Source organism: Stenella coeruleoalba, assembly GCF_951394435.1.
Source record: "Stenella coeruleoalba genome assembly, chromosome: 18".
Classification (NCBI taxonomy): domain Eukaryota; kingdom Metazoa; phylum Chordata; class Mammalia; order Artiodactyla; family Delphinidae; genus Stenella; species Stenella coeruleoalba.
Window position 1 is genome coordinate 52,473,736 of NC_137164.1, and position 16,063 is coordinate 52,489,798.

Sequence of the window (16,063 nt, forward strand, 5' to 3'; positions counted from 1 at the left end):
AGATATAAATATGGGTAGAAGAAAAATATGACCTAAACAATATTAATCCAAATGATAAAGGGTATATTTTATTACCAAAATGTTATTTAATATTTACTTTTGTAGTACTAGACTCTTTGCAGGAACTCAAAGATCAGTGAAGTTTCCAAAATTAACCAACATTTCAAGAAGGAATTTCATTAGTGAGATTATTTGATTTAGTGAATCTTTTGTCATAGACCCAACCTTTGCAAAGTTGAGTATAAATTCCTACCTTCCCTGATGTGAAAAATCTGAGTCCTTCAACATTATATCAGATGTTTCTAGTTTGCATTGTGTAAGTGGTCCTGGAAAATTTCAAGTCAAGCATTTTTAAGGGAATCGTTTAAAATGTAATAGGGAACTTAGAAACAAAATCACCAGTAAATTCCTTACGATATGAACAAGCCTCTATGTCACACGTTTTATAGAATCGATATTTCTTGTGTCAGATTTTTGTGAAGAGGGATGGAGATGATAGCAAGACTGAGCTTTTTTTCCTTAATATTATAAATGAGGTTACAAGACACTGTTCTTAAATATCATATGTCTTCCTTTCAATTGTTAAGAACCATTTCTAAAGATCTAACACAAGAGCAGATGAGCCACACTGGCTGGATTTGGGGATAATTGGATTTTCTTTTCTCTTCACAAAAATTATGCATGCCTGGAAAGAAAGAATGGTAAGAATAAACTTCAACCTACTAATTCAGCCTACTAATTACCATCAGCTAGTGTCTGGCTTTTGAAATCTGATTTAAGAAAAAAAAAAATGAAATGAAACCACAGGCTTGGCTGATAGAAAACTGTATTATGTTTAAGCAGTGATGGGGGAAGCCCAGCCTTAAGCAGGCTAGACTTTGGACCAAACCCAACTGATGTTTCCCATCCTTGTTTATTTTGTTACTTGACATGATTCAACTCATTAAGGATTTCAAAGGTCCAAGGGAAAGTCCTTCTACTTTGCCAAGGGCACCCTTAGTTGGAATTCCATTATCTTCCATGATCCAAGACAGGGATTTCCTCCTACTCAGTTCTGAGTAATTATGTGTAAGCAAACCCTTGGTGTTCTAGCAGAGTGACTGTGCTGAGTTGATGGCTCACCATGAATCATTCATGTGGCAGGCATCTTCAGTGAGAGGGTAAGGAGGGATAACATTGATTTGCAGTGTTTAGATGAAGTATGGCTTTCTCATTCATCTCATTTGTTTCATCAGAGTTGACGCTTATTCTTATAAACCATACCCTTTCCTAAAATGATTACAGGAAGAGAGAACAAGCAGATTCAATCAGTCCTTCCTGCTCTACTGAGTCTAATTTAGATTACACCTTAGGAAATGCTGCTTCCTACTTTCAGAAATCAGGAATTAGTGTTCTCTCTCTCTCTCTTTCCTCTTCCTGTCCTCTCTCCACTCCTCCTTTCCCAACCAGTGAAACAAAATTGTTTTAAGTTAGGAAGTGGTATTTTTTTTAAAGTCTGCATTTTCTATTTCAAAATTTTAAAGCTTACCTCTTTTTTCTTTGGGGAGGGGTGCAATAGATTTCTCTGAGACTGTGATAAAAGAACCTCCTTCCAGAATAATTCATAACCACATATTCACAACTGACATACACCTTTTGGAGGGCTGCAGTCTGAGGTCATCTATGGAGCCTTCCATCATGCCCCTTCCCTCCTTCCCACGCCAACGATGTCAAGTTACACCACTGCTCTAACCGTCCCAGTAACGTATCCAACCAAGATTTTCAGGCAATGGGAGCTGAGACCATTTATTCTTCTCAATTTTTTGGTAACATATCCTGTCTGGGCAAGTAACAAGGTTCAAGGAGAACAGCTCAAAGGAGAACCTGGTAGGGTTCAGGATTCTGGGCCCTCCGTGATTCTTAAGTGACTCTCAAAGCTTTTTAAGAGCTTCAGATATAAAATAACAATACATCATAGAAATTCCCCTGGCAAATCCTCCGGCCTTTCCCATTCCTTTTTAAAGCAGCTTTATTGAGATATAATTCACATACCACACCATTTATCCATATAAAGTGCTATTCAGAGCTACAACCATCACCACAATCAATTTTCTAAATTTTTCATCAGCCCAAAATGAAACCCGGTACCCACTGGCGGTCACTCCCCATTTCCCCCCACCCCTCCCAAAGCCCGAGGGAGTAGACCAATCTACTTTTTGTCTCTATGGACTTGTCTGCTCCAAATGAGACGTCAAATACGAATTGCCCACTGTGTTACCCTTAGTCAGGACTGTTGCCCCAGGTGACCATAAAACTGCTCACTTGAATTAAACAGTTCATCATTTGATTGTCTAATGGGAGCAGAGCATTATTTTAGGTATGCACAAGTTTCAAAGGTGAGTTTTCAACCTAGTTATGGGAATTATTCTAAAAAGAAGTGATCGATGTTACGAGAGCAGTACACAAGGGATACTGAATGTGTTGCTCTCCAAAGCTGGCAGGCCCCATCCTCACCTCTAAAAGCCAGTGTTCACCAGGAACTACCCCAGACATGGGTTCCTATTTACGGTCTAGTCCGGAACCATTCACTGGAATTCCAAGCAGTTTCTGATTTCCTCAGATACTGATCCCCAGAATTCTTTTTTGTTTGCAGTCTCACAATATTCTCTTGGGTCTTGTGATGGAGATGGGGAGTGTCTTCCTGCTTCCTTCGTGGCTTTCTGGTCATGCTGTTTCTTAAGTTCCTTCTCAGCTACGTGCCTTTGCATATGCTGTTCCCCTTCCTTACTCTTCTCGCCTCTGACTTCCTGACTTCCCACCAGCCATCCTGCAAGCCTAGGCTTAAAATGGTACTTCTTAGTCTGACTAGGTCAGCTTCAGCCTTTAGGAAAGCCTTGTGCTCACCCTTCATCTCTCTTAGCACAGTTATCATTTCAATTATTTCTATGATTATTTGTTAAATATCGATTTCTCCCACTAAAACATAATGCTGATAATCACATAATTTCACAATCGTATTTCTAGAACCTAGAACAGTGCCTGGAATAGATTATACTCTAATATATATTTGTGACTAAATGGAGGGCAGGATATGATCAGAACTGCTATATCTATCTGTATCTATACCTATATCTAAGGCAGTTATATATACATATGTATTAGATTAATATATGAGGACAAGAGACAACCAATGCCCTAAAACAAACAACAAAAAGAGACTTAACATGCTATACAGAAATTATCCATTTATTTCTATTTCCACTATTGAATAACAAGTTTCTCAAGGCCAGCAATGTATGTATTTAAATGTCTGACACATATTAATCACTTATTTTTGCAATCTGCATAGCAGTTTACGTCTTAAGAAAGTATGTTGGCCCTTTGTCTTAATCTGTTTGCCCTCTAAACTCTCTGTCTTTGGTCTTCTCCACAGCTGGTAGTTCCCAGGCCCACTGACTTGAAGACTACCTGTAGGCAGATGACTCACCAGCCTGTAGTCTGATGACTCACCAGACTGGAACTCTATCCCTCATTTCACTCCTAAGCACCTGTGGTAACATCTCAAAGGTAAGAGAATCGTTGGTTCTCTCTTTCCTCTAGCCCTCCAAAGCCGTTTGCTCCATTTCAGAAAATGGTATTACCATCCTTCTAAGTGCTCAAGATAAAATCCTTGATACCTGTCTTTCCACCATGCCCCATGTCTAAACTGTAAGTCAGCTCTTAAAAGACATACCTAGAATCCATTTATCATTCTGTGTACTTAAAAGACGTACCTGAGATCCATTAGAGTATTTATTTTAGTTATGATCACTATCTGAAATTATTTATTTACTTGTTTTCTAGTTTTTGACCATCTCCCGTCACTAGACCAACAGCTTCTTGAGGCAATGGATCTTGTTTTCTTTTCACTGTTCTTACCCTAGCACTCAGAACAGGCCCTGCACCCTAGCGAATACTTGTTGAATGGTTGAGTGAATGAATGGATGGAAAATGAACATTTTGGGGAGTCGGCTGAACCGAATGAGAGAAGCAATGGCAGTGGGGGAAGTAATAGCATATCCTTGGAAAAGAATTGGTGAGGGGAAAAACCAAATGAAAAAAGGTAAAAATGAAATAAGAAGATCCATTCTAGATGCTAAATGTTAACAGGTTTGGGTTATGCACCCCTTTGTGAATATTATGGTATCACTTGGCATATAATTTCAAGGTATTCTCTAGATACTCTGAATCTCATCCAAGTTGCTATTAGAAGGGGTCATGAAGACCTGAGTAAAAATCTCTAGAGATTGATCAGTGATAGGCTTATCCTCCCAGAGAACATTTCATTCTGAAGGTCAGCTTCCATCTAATATTGCCACTTTTTTGACGCTGCAACCATCGTATCAAACTCCCCATTACAATGGGCAGAAGTGAGAGTACACAGTCGGTACTGTGTTAGTTGTGCGAGATTTTAGGTTAGGCAAAGCCACGCAGGGCAAAATACAAAGCCAAAGAATTGCCCCAAGAATCCTTTTTCTGCAGCAGAGTTACTCCAGATATAGCCAACTCCTCTAAGATCTAGCCTTAATCTTAACTAAAGTTACTGAAATTTCTCAGGATCCACACTGTGTTCATAGCTTCCAGGGAGAAGTAAATTACTATCAAAGTCTGTGGGGATACAGGGTCTTTAAAAGGGATCCATTGGCCAAATGCAATTTTTCCATTGTATTCATCCAAAGAATAAGGAAAAGCGTGTCTTCATAGCCACTTAGCTTGTACACAGCAAATATGTAGTGTGTGAAGCCATTGGCGGCGTCGAACCTCCTACCAGCCAGGTTACACTGGAATAGTGTCACATTTTACTAAGACTCCCTAGAAAACTTTACTTGACTGTACTGCCTCGCTTTCATGGGACAGTGTCCAGGATAAGCAGGGAAATATTTTCTCCCCTATTTTATCTGAGTTTGCTCAAGGAACTGAAATCATCATGTCCTGAGCCACATGCCATGTGCAAGGCCTCCGACTGGCACACAGAAAACTCTAAGGAATCGTTACTCAGTGACTCTTGCCATTTGCAAGCCTGTGGAATTCAGGTGCCCACAGGAAGGAGTGGAGAGGTTTTTCCAACCTGACCGTATCAGCCGTCTCACTACAAGAACCTTCTGTTTTGGCTGGAGTCCTTCTATCAGACTCAGGCTGTTCTTTACAGCCAAGTGTGAGTTTAACGTGTCTGATTTACTTTCTATAAGTGCTTGTCTCATTCACAGGCTCCTCTCCTCATATCCAGTGGCTTGAATGCTTTGTATTCATGCTTGGTTTTCAGAGGAGGTGGGATAGTTGGACACTGGAGGACATAAATTCTAGAAGTTTAACTTCAGAGTAGAAATTAATGATAATAAAGAGAACCACAGGCACTAGTGTTCAGCAGAGCAAATCAAACAAGTAGGATCAATAATGTAAGGCTGTGGGAGATGATTCAACAATAATGTGGGTATGGGATGGGCAGTAATAGTATTTGAAATTTCCTGGTGAATTAAGCAAAGGTTTTGGTAACTATCTTTTTCTCCTCTTTGTGAGATGTAGGTTGCTGTAAGCTATAGTACTGTGGCAAAAAAAACTTGGTGGAGAGCAAAACAGTTTTAAAATTTTTCTTAGAACCCAACCCACTGGAATTATGAAAGCAGCCTCAGTAAGTAAGATAGACGTGCATGCCTCCAGTTACAGAGGTGTAGGGAAAGGAGTGACTTCAGTTACTGGAAAATCGTATTTGCATTGGACAACACGATTATTTGAATTGGATGGTGCAGGGAGAGGTGCATCTTAACTTTATCAAACACATTACAGATGTAATTTTTAATTCATCTGCTCAGGGCCATTTTGTTTGTATATACAGGATGACTGGTAATATCTTTTAAACACGTTTTTAAAATTACCTTTAAGCTCCTTAAGTATTCTAAGAACATTCTTAAGCTCCTTAAGAATTCCAAGAATAATTTGTTTGCAAGTCAAAGACTGACACCTGCTAATTCCATCATTGATTTTTTTTTTTTAATAAATTAAGTATACATAGCCTGCGATGGAAGCATGCCCTGCTACTCTTTTCTTGGGTACATAAAAAGAATCAGAGGGGCTTCCCTGGTGGCGCAGTGGTTGAGAGTCCGCCTGCCGATGCAGGGGACACGGGTTCGTGCCCCGGTCCGGGAAGATCCCACATGCCGCGGAGAGGCTGGGCCCATGAGCCATGGCCGCTGAGCCTGCGTGTCCGGAGCCTGTGCTCCGCGACGGGAGAGGCCGCAACAGTGAGAGGCCCGCGTACCGCCAAAAAAAAAAAATAATAATAATAATCAGAGAAACCCATTTGATAAAATATTGTTTGCCCTCACAGAGAGTAAAAGGCTGGGCAGCGTCCATCTAACACACAAGGTAGTTTGCCTTTTAAGGCTACATTCTCTGGGATGTAAAAATTATTTTTTAGGTGACTTAGATGGTGATTTTTGAAAATTACTCAGTTACAGGTAAATGAGTCATCGTCCTCCAAATAAATCAAGCTCCGTGTTTTACGGGCTTGCTTCTCAGAGTTCCCTTTGTCTTCCATTTTTATCCGCTAGAAAGAGAGTGAGTTGTGCTCACTGATGGGGGCTAGCCGACCCTTCCTTCTGCAGCACACGAACCTGCAGGAAGGCTGCACGCTTCCCTCCCAGGCGCATCACGCTCCAGTCCCCGAGGAGGGTGTGCTGGAGGTTTGAGCGCGGGGGTGGCAGGGGAGGCGTTTCCCTTCTATTTTGGTTTCTCCTACTGACTGACTGCTCAGCTGTTCATGAGTCACCCTAACCTCAAAATCTGTCATTAAAACAGAAATAATGATACCTATTTTCTGTGCCTTATATGAATTGCATGAAGATGTTATTCATATTTCTGAAATACATGTGAGAATTAGTCAAGGTTAGATATTAGGAAAAGTACAATGGGCGTGTTCTCAAGCCACAATGAAGATGCTTTATTCGCTTAGACTTTGAGAATTCTCTGTGCTGAAAAATGAAGAAAGAAAAAAGATCCTAATATGGATTAAATTTGACGAAATATTTATGTGACAAACTGGATCAAGAATATATGTGATTTGAATAACATATGGCATTATAACTTACTTATTAAAATGTTCATTTAATAAAATTTTATCAAGCATCCTGGCACTAAATTAGACATTAGGGATACCTTATGACACAGAACCTCTCCTAAAAAGACCACATACCGGAAATAAGACAGTAAATGACTCTGGGTAATGGCACATGTAAATGTGGTGGTATTTGGGATATTTTTCACATTAATGTCATCAAAACTAGTGATTCTTAAAGCACTGGTTAGGAGCTTCAGAGAGCATTCACCTTAATAGTTGACATTTATCTAAAGAGTTTACATTTATCTTAAATATGTTTTTCTACAGTATAACTTACCTTACTTAGTTATTCTTTTTCTACACTTGTGAGTTGAATGTTTAATTTCTTTTTTATTCATTCATACGTAGAAATAAAAATATTAAAGAACATGAATTTGTCTCTGGACAGCATTTTGTCCACATTCCATATAATGTTTTTACTATTTAGTGCTGTCAGTATTATGTAATAAATGCTCTATAATAATAATTTTTATTAGGTGATCCTATTAAAATTCCAAAATAATAATCAGCCTACGCTTCAAGTTTTGCTCTCAGTATTCAGCGAGCTTACATAAGCAGATTTGTTTGTGTAGCCGTTTCTTTTGCCTTTGTCATAAAGTCCAAGTTCCTCATATGGACTGCTGTATATTTGACCTCTGAACTAGGAATAGTATTTTATAGATGCTCTATTGAGTTCTTCCCAGTCCACCCACACACAGGCTTCTACCATTTAAACAATCTTTACAACAGGCTTCTACAAACAGATTTCTGCCAGACTGAACAGTCCTTAGGACAGGTCCCTCCAAACAATAACAACAGGTTTATTTATTTGGGTTTGGGGAAGAGAAAAGAAATAGAACCAAATACCTACCCTTCATTCTCCCTTCCAGAGTCCAAAGGAGGATACCCCCATGTATTGGCATTCTCCTCCATGGGATGGATGGGAGAATTCTGAATGTGATATTATTGGCCTTTCTTGGCCCAGAGCTCAGTTTTGCAGTTCCCCCCATTTCCTGTCCCCGGGAGAGATGAAAGAGTAGCATTGAGTCTCCGTGCAGCACATCCAAACGCTGTGGCTGGAATCCCAAACTCTTAGCCTCAGTCCTTTTATCACACTGCCCCGCTCCTCCCAGCAAAGTGGGCTCATCACTGATCCCTCTCTCTTAACCTTGTCCCATGAGGTATGGGGGCTTTTCTCTTAGAGCTTTTTTTTCTCTACCAAAGATCTAGTTGTAGAGAAGTGAAATTCTAATTATTATTGCCACAACTGTTTTATCTCATTTAGGAGAAGAAAATTTAATAAATGGAATTATTCTTCTAGCTAGATCTTACTGACCAATATATGAAGTTATTTTTGATTCTTGCTATATTTTAGGTCAAAACATCCTTGCCGTATGAACTCTAAACACACTAAGTAGGGTGTTTCTCTTTCTTTGGCCCTGGGACAGACTTCATAATAATGTTTTGTGCAAAAATCCACATATACAGGTGGACATTTTCTTTTCTTTTTTCATTCCTCAAAGTAAGATGAAGGATTTTTCTTTTAATCTGCACAAGAACATGATTGAAATTAAATTTCTTAAAAATTACATAATTGGGGCTTCCCTGGTGGCACAGTGGTTGAGAGTCCACCTGCCGATGCAGGGGACGCGGGTTCGTGCCCCGGTCCGGGAGGATCCCACATGCCGCGGAGTGGCTGGGCCCGTGAGCCATGGCCGCTGGGCCTGTGCGTCTGGAGCCTGTGCTCCGCAACGAGAGAGGCCACAACAGAGACGCCCGCGTACTGCAAAAAAAAAAAAAAAAAAAAATTAGATAATTTTCTATTTCATAAAATTTTGCACACTCCTTGGAGCACTCTTTTTTTCCCACTTCACAGCTTCTTCGTTCCCATCATACAAAATGATCCTAAATGATGCTAAAAGTCTCAGATTGCTTCCTAACCCCCATTCCTCTACCCCCCCAATTAAATCCATCAATATATTCAGCTGAATTATAAATGTTGGAACAATCCTTTTGTTACTGAGGGAAATTGAAGGAGCAGTATTTTAGTAGCTCTGATTAATCAACATTAAATGAACCTCGTTTACCCTTGTCTTGACTTGGCTTCTGGCCTGTTCCAGTGACAAAGTGCCCCCCCTTTGTCACCAATAGCTGAATATCAGACATATTGACCCATCGCTGAGTATTTACCTGGATAACCTACTCATCCTTTCCAGTTATCATCGTTTCACTTGTCCATTCTCTTATGTACTGTCAGCCCTCCATATCGGTGGTTGGTTGAATCCGATGCAGAACTCACAGATACAGAGGGCTGACTGTACTATGCCATTTTATGTAAGGGACTGGAGCATCTGCAGATGGTATCGACGGGGGTCCTGGACCCAGTACCAAAGGATAACTTTGTTGGCATCCTATCTACTATCTCTTCATTAGTTCGATGGTGGTTTCTCCCTGTCTACTCAGTCTTCCTAAGGCAAACTGTCATCCTGCCCAACTCTCTGCCCCTCACCTGCCTCCATTTTCTCCATTATCATGTTGTCACTGACTTTCTCCTGAGATATCACTTGTTTACCCCCTTTAGAGCTTCCCTTACATCAAGGATCTGTCTGAAATGTCATCTATTACCTGCCACCATACTATTTTACTAGTAGGAATATTGGAAACTACTCTGAATATTTATCAGATGTTTTTAACATAACCCTAAATTTGATGGACTACTTCTAAAGGTCCGTTAGAAGGGAAAGCCAAACCACAGAGGAATAAGTAAGTTCATAAAGATTCTCAGTGTCCTTATTTATCATAGGAAAATAATTAGACAATTCCAGCAACAAAGGAATGTTTAAATAAAGAATAATAAATTGTCTGATGGACATTAATGCAAAAGAGAGAGTGCTGTAATAATATGGAAACATCTTTACACTAAATTAAATTATCTAATTTAAATAAAGTTAATTTACTATAACTTAGTGGTAACTTTTAAAAAAAAAGCAGAATTTATTGTGTAGAATGTGATGATCATTAAGTTTTTAATTTTTTTTTAACTTATGCATGGAAGCCAAGACTAGAACAAAAAGAAGCAATAATATAAACATGGCTGCTTGACTTTCTGTCACACTAATAATCTTCTTTTAATTTTTCTGCATCTTCTAAATTTTCTCTAATGATTGGTGTGAAAAGCAGCTTCTAAGATGACCTCGATCCTTCCTACCTCTGGAATGTACAGCTTTCTATAATCCCCTCTTCCTGAATGTGGGCAGGACTTGTCTCTAAGCAATAGAATATAGCCAAGATGATGGGTTGTCACTTTCATAAGATCACAAAAGATTTTGACTTCTGTCTTGCTAGCAGACTTTCTCTGTCGCCTTGTTGACTTTCATACTTTGATGAGCAAGCTACTATGTGGGAGAAGCCCATTGTGCCAGGAACTGAGAACAGCTTCCAGTCAGCAGCCCGTGAGGGACAGGGGCCTCAGGCCAAATATTGTAAGGAAACAAAGGCTACCACACCACTGACTGAGGTTCACAGTGGATCCTCCCTCAGTCGAGCCTTCAGATGAGATCCTGGGCTGAGGCTTTGATTGGAGCCTTGTTAGAGGACATGAAATAGGGGACCCAGCTAGGCTGTTTCCAGATTCCCACCCCACCCCTGAAAAACTGAGATAATAAATGTGTGTTATTTTAAGCTGCTAAGTTTTGGAGTAATTTGCTACATAGTAATAAATGACTAGCACATGAAAGTATTATTTTAATAAACATAGCAGTAAATGTCTTTTTAAAAAGGACATTCAAATAAAAAATGAATTTGAGATGCTAAAGGACTTTGTGAATGTTTCCTGTACAATTACCCTTAGAAGCTGACCGTTTGCCCTAGGCAAGAGGGAAATGGAAAGGGTGCAGGTGTCATCACTGCATAGCACAGAATATTTGCACAAGCTCACAGGGGGAAGGGTCACTGTGAAAACTTCAGCATTTGGGTTTTTATCCTTCTGCACTCCTAGAAGGCTGAGTGATCTGGAAAAAAGAGCATTCATCCTGGAATTAGAAACCTGCTTATAAAAGTAGTTACTTTGAATATATTTGGGAGAAATCTTCAATTTTCTGTAATGGTTTACCCCCCAGGAAAGAAGAAAAAGGAGGTACTGTGACACTGAAGGTTTCTTTTCTCCACCTCATAAGACGTAATGGAATTAAAAGGCTTTAAAGCTGACCATGTGATATTATCTGTACAGATGATAACAGGCTGTACAGAGCAGCCTGTCAAGAATGGTGACCTTCTACTCTCTACCTCTGGGGCCTCACCCCTGGAGGACCACCTGAGAACTACCTTCAGGAACTACTCCCTGAAAGTAATAGTGGTAGAACGGGCAAGGAATGTTCATCCTTGACCACTGACTACTTTAGCCAGGAGAGAAGATATTATAGTGGGGGAAGGAGTAAGAAATTGCATCCAGGTGAGCATTCTGTATGGCTTTGTATGTCAGAATTTTCCAGAGCCAGGCATTCTCAGCTTTTGAAACTATATGTGTAATTATGTATGTGTTAAGGTTGAGCAGGCATTCAAAGAGGAGGGAGAAAACTCATAAGTGGCTGAGTGGACCTAAACACAGAAAGGGGGATGGGGCTCTGGTCCTTCTGTGTATTAATTCTCCTCCTTCTTCCTCCCATTCCTGGCCCTACCCTACCCTGAGTAAGTTTCTCCTTCCAGCAGAGCATTGACCCCTCACTGGAGCTGTATCCACTCCAATGTCCATCACCACTCCGCTTCCTAGTGGAGAACTCATTCTCAATCATACCATCATTTGGCTACAACTCTTGAAGCACAAACATGTGGACCTTCCAGTAGAAGGGAAACAGCAAATATACGCCTTTCTAGAGACATGATTTGCGTTCTGGAGACACAGTTTGTTCTAACATACAAGGCAGATGGGAAATACATACTTAGTGCCTGCCTGAGTCACCGACATTTAGATGTTTGCTCTCAGCAGTTGTCACACTATAGCAAAAATGCGTCACGTTGCAGGAGTGTGTGAGGAGCAGTTGAGGATTAATAATCAGACACTCTCAGAGCCCCACAACGGATTAAAACCAAAAATCAGAGATATAATCTCATTTCTACAAACATTGCTTATAAATGATGTGTTAATTTTTTTTCCCCCTTCCTCTGGTTGACTTTGTAGTAGTCAGCTTAGGCTACCATAACAGAATACTATAGACTGGGTTGTTTAAATAATAGATATTTATTTTCTTACATTTTTGGAGGCTGGAAGTTTTAGATCAGAGTACCAGTATGGTTGGTTTCTGTTGAGAGTTTGAGAACTCTCTTTCTGGCTACCTTCTCACTGTGTCCTCACATGGTGGAGAGGGAGGGAGGGAGGGAGGGAGGGAGGGGGAGAGAGAGAGAGAGAGAGAGAGAGAGAGAGAGAGAGAGAGAGAGAGAGAGTTGGGGGGGGAGGAAGGTTGGGGGGCTTGTGGGAGGGGGCAAGCTTTCTGGTGTCTCTTCTGATAAAGGCACTAATCCCATTATGAGGGCCCCACCCTCATGACCTCATCCAACTCTAATTACCACCCAAAAGGCTCCATCGCCAAATACCATCGCTGGGGGTTAAGGCTTCATCACATGAATTTTGGGAGCACAAAAACATTCAGTCCATAGCAGATTTATCGTCCCCTCTGTATTTTTTCCATACCAACTTTTAAGTACCTGTTTTCTAGACAGTAAAGTTCAAGCTGTTCTTTGTAGAGTATCTCCTATGTGTCACAGAATTTTGACATTTAAAGAATGATTTCTGGTAGTTGTGATTGCATTCAAACTTTTAGTTTGTAGGAACGCAGAAGCAAAAAAAAAAAAAAAGTAGATTGTGTAGCATTAAACCTTTAAAATAATATCTTTAAAAAATAATACTGATAAAAAATGCTGCAATGCAGGCAGGGATCATGTATTCAAATATAGTTTTAAGGGTTAATAAAATGTATTTGGCACAGAGCAACATCAAACTGTAAAGCTACACTCTCTTAAAAATCCCAGTTACCTTCTATACGAACATTTACGCTGAGTGGCCTGAAATAAGGTCATTATACCCTGATGCTTTCACAACCTTCTCCTTTTCTTTATAACAAGTGCTCACTATTATGGGAAGAATGCCTGCCTTTTCTTTGCAGCTTTGCAGAGCTTTAAGGAAGCAGGGTTTTTAATCACACTCTTTTCTTGCTTGCACTTCTGACTTCTCTGAGTTGGCAAGAGAATTTTAAGTTCATCTCCGAGATAGCATCACTCTTTAACCTTGGACAGTTTAAAAGTCTCTACCAGGGCATTTCTAGGCATTTTATTGCTTCATTCCTTTATTCTCATGTCAAGGATAAGTGGACTTGAGCCAACAAACAAAATTAGAGCAGAGCCCTTACTCTATTTCCAGATCAGCTAAACCAATTAATACAATTTAATTAAAACTTATTTTCTTTCCTCTCTGCAGAAGGGGCTCAGAGAGCAGCTGTTGCAACTGGGTTTTCAGAATGTGGTTCCAGCTTCATTTAACTCTTAAGGGACATTTTCCGAGTGAGACGTTACAGGCATATGACACTACTAATTGATTTCACTTTAAATTTCCCGTGTAATACCTCTTCAAACTATATATGTTCTTCATCAAAAAGGGGAAAATTTATTTCATTCCTACTTTTTTCCCCCTTGGGATTGAATGCTTTAGTAGTACTTGTGCCTACAGTGAGCTACTCATAGTTGGCAGGTCTCAACCAATTCATTTGAACAAATGTAAAAGACACCTGCAACAATGAGAAAAGTCCTCTATCACAACACAGGATGTATTTTTTTTATTGAAGTATAGTTGATTTACAGTGTTGTGTTAGTTTCAGGTGTATAGCACAGCGATTCAGTTATATGTTCGCGCGTGCACACACACACACACACACACACACACACTCTCTTTTTCATATTCTTTTCCCTTATAGGTTATTACAAAATATTGAGTATAGTTTCCTGTGCTATACAGTAGGTCCTTGTTGGTTATCTATTTCATATATAGGAGTGTATATATGTTAATCCCAAACTCCTAATTTATCCCCCCACCTGGATGTATTTTTACCTTGAATGGAGTGAAAGTTTGTAACAGTAATAGTTCCCACTTTCCCCCTGTAATATTTACCTCGAGCATTCCTACAAGTTATATGTATGATATTGATAAAACAGTCTGATTCATTGGGATGTAAGAGAAATCCAGCAAGAGCTTCCCTCTTCCCTTGGATCCCCACATTTACCTTGGGTTTCTAGAGGTCCGTCCTGGGGTTCAGCCTGAACTCTGGGGACAGAGTTCAATTCCCTTCTCAAAAGTACACAGTTGTAACTTACTTTATTGCTCTTCTCTTCCACTCCTTTTTATGCCTCGTTAGACCATGAAATCTTCATTGAGGCTAGGGCAGAAACAGTTGCTTTTACTTTGTATCAGTTAGAACTGAGTTTGATTGCAAGTAACAGAAACTCCACCAGAGGTTTAAGGGGCTTATATTGCTCATGGAAGTCTGGGGAGGAGTAGACTAAGCTGATACAGTAGCCAAGACCACCACATGGGACCCAGGCTTTCCTTTTTTCTTATCCGCCAAACCTAATGGATAGCCTTCAACCTTATGAATATAGAACAATTCTAACAATTCACTCACCCCATCTACGTTCCAAGAAGGAACAAGGGAAAGGAAACAGACAAAAGCCTTATGCCAGCAAAGTCTGTCTTACTTTTTCCTGGAAGCCCCTTTTAGTGATTTCTTCATACTTCTTTTGGACTTCAGGTAAGTACAGAGGAATCTGGAAGGATAAGCATCTTATCTTGACACGGTGATTCTTACAGTAAAAAAGAAGATGAAAGTATATACATTTGGTGGACAACTAGTTATATCTGCCAAAGTCTACCCCTATGGCTACCCCAAATCCATATATACATTTATTGTAGTAACCTGACCCTTAGGGAACATTGTAAAATGTGTGACGACATTTCTACTTGTCAAGATGACTGGGGAAGGGCAGTATGTTCAAGTAGTATTTGCCATCTAAGAGTGTTGTTAATTGTCCTGTAACCTGTGGCATATCCTGAATAGCAGAGAATTGTCTCACCCAGAATCCCAGTATTGACTCCCATTGGGAAACACTTTCAAATGCAGGAATGCTACTCTCCTGAAAGGGGATTTTATCCTGAATTTATAATTGTTGTTCTTCTAGGTCAAATAAAAGACATTCTGGGATTGTTTAACTTTTACTAAATGTAACGTCTCATTAACCAGTAATCTAGTTTTCCACTTGCAAAACCTCCAGTATACAATGGTGGAGTAGGAACAGCATTAGCTGCAACAAAAATTTACATGTGGAAAAAAAATGAAGTCCATGACTCAGGACATATATCAGATCCTGCCGATAAGAACTGCAGCTCTTGTTTGACTCAGCTGGTCGCCCCAGTTTGGGTACTTTGGGAGATCTCTCTGGTCTGTCATCCTTCACTGCAATATTGAGCCCTGGGGTAGGTAGGAGTGTACCTTCAGGTACATGTGCTTTTAGTGCAGTTCAGAGTCCAAGGATTGCTTTGGGGGTAGAACAGTCACAGGCAGATATTGTCCTGTCCCAGGATGTTTGTTTAGATGAGATAGTCTCTCAAAATTTAGTAGGCTTTCAGGCTATTTGCTCCAGTCAATTCTCTGACTAACAATAGCCAAGGATCTTAGGTGGGCGTAGCTTTATGCATTAAGTCTTTTATCTACGGGTTTCTGTGACCTGACCATTTTCCTAAAGTCCTCCTGGTCAGTGCCTTGAGGTAATTAGAAACAACCTTGGATGGGGATACAAACATTTAGAGTAACAATTTATTTTTCTAATACTTTCTCCCTGTATTTGGCAGAGAATTTTTGTAGAAGGGTTGTGGGCAAGGCCCAAGGTACCAATTTAAAGCTGCCTCTTCTA

The 16,063-nt window shown here is 40.0% G+C and overlaps 1 long non-coding RNA gene across 1 annotated transcript in view; it reads left to right on the forward strand.

Annotated features, from left to right (window-relative positions):
- The window catches only part of LOC307176548, a 427,685-nt gene that overhangs the window by 326,872 nt on the left and 84,750 nt on the right, over positions 1-16,063 (forward strand). The window contains exon 3 of the long non-coding RNA XR_013824819.1: positions 3,413-3,546. This is a non-coding gene — a long non-coding RNA (uncharacterized lncRNA). The remainder of the gene's footprint in view (positions 1-3,412; positions 3,547-16,063) is intronic.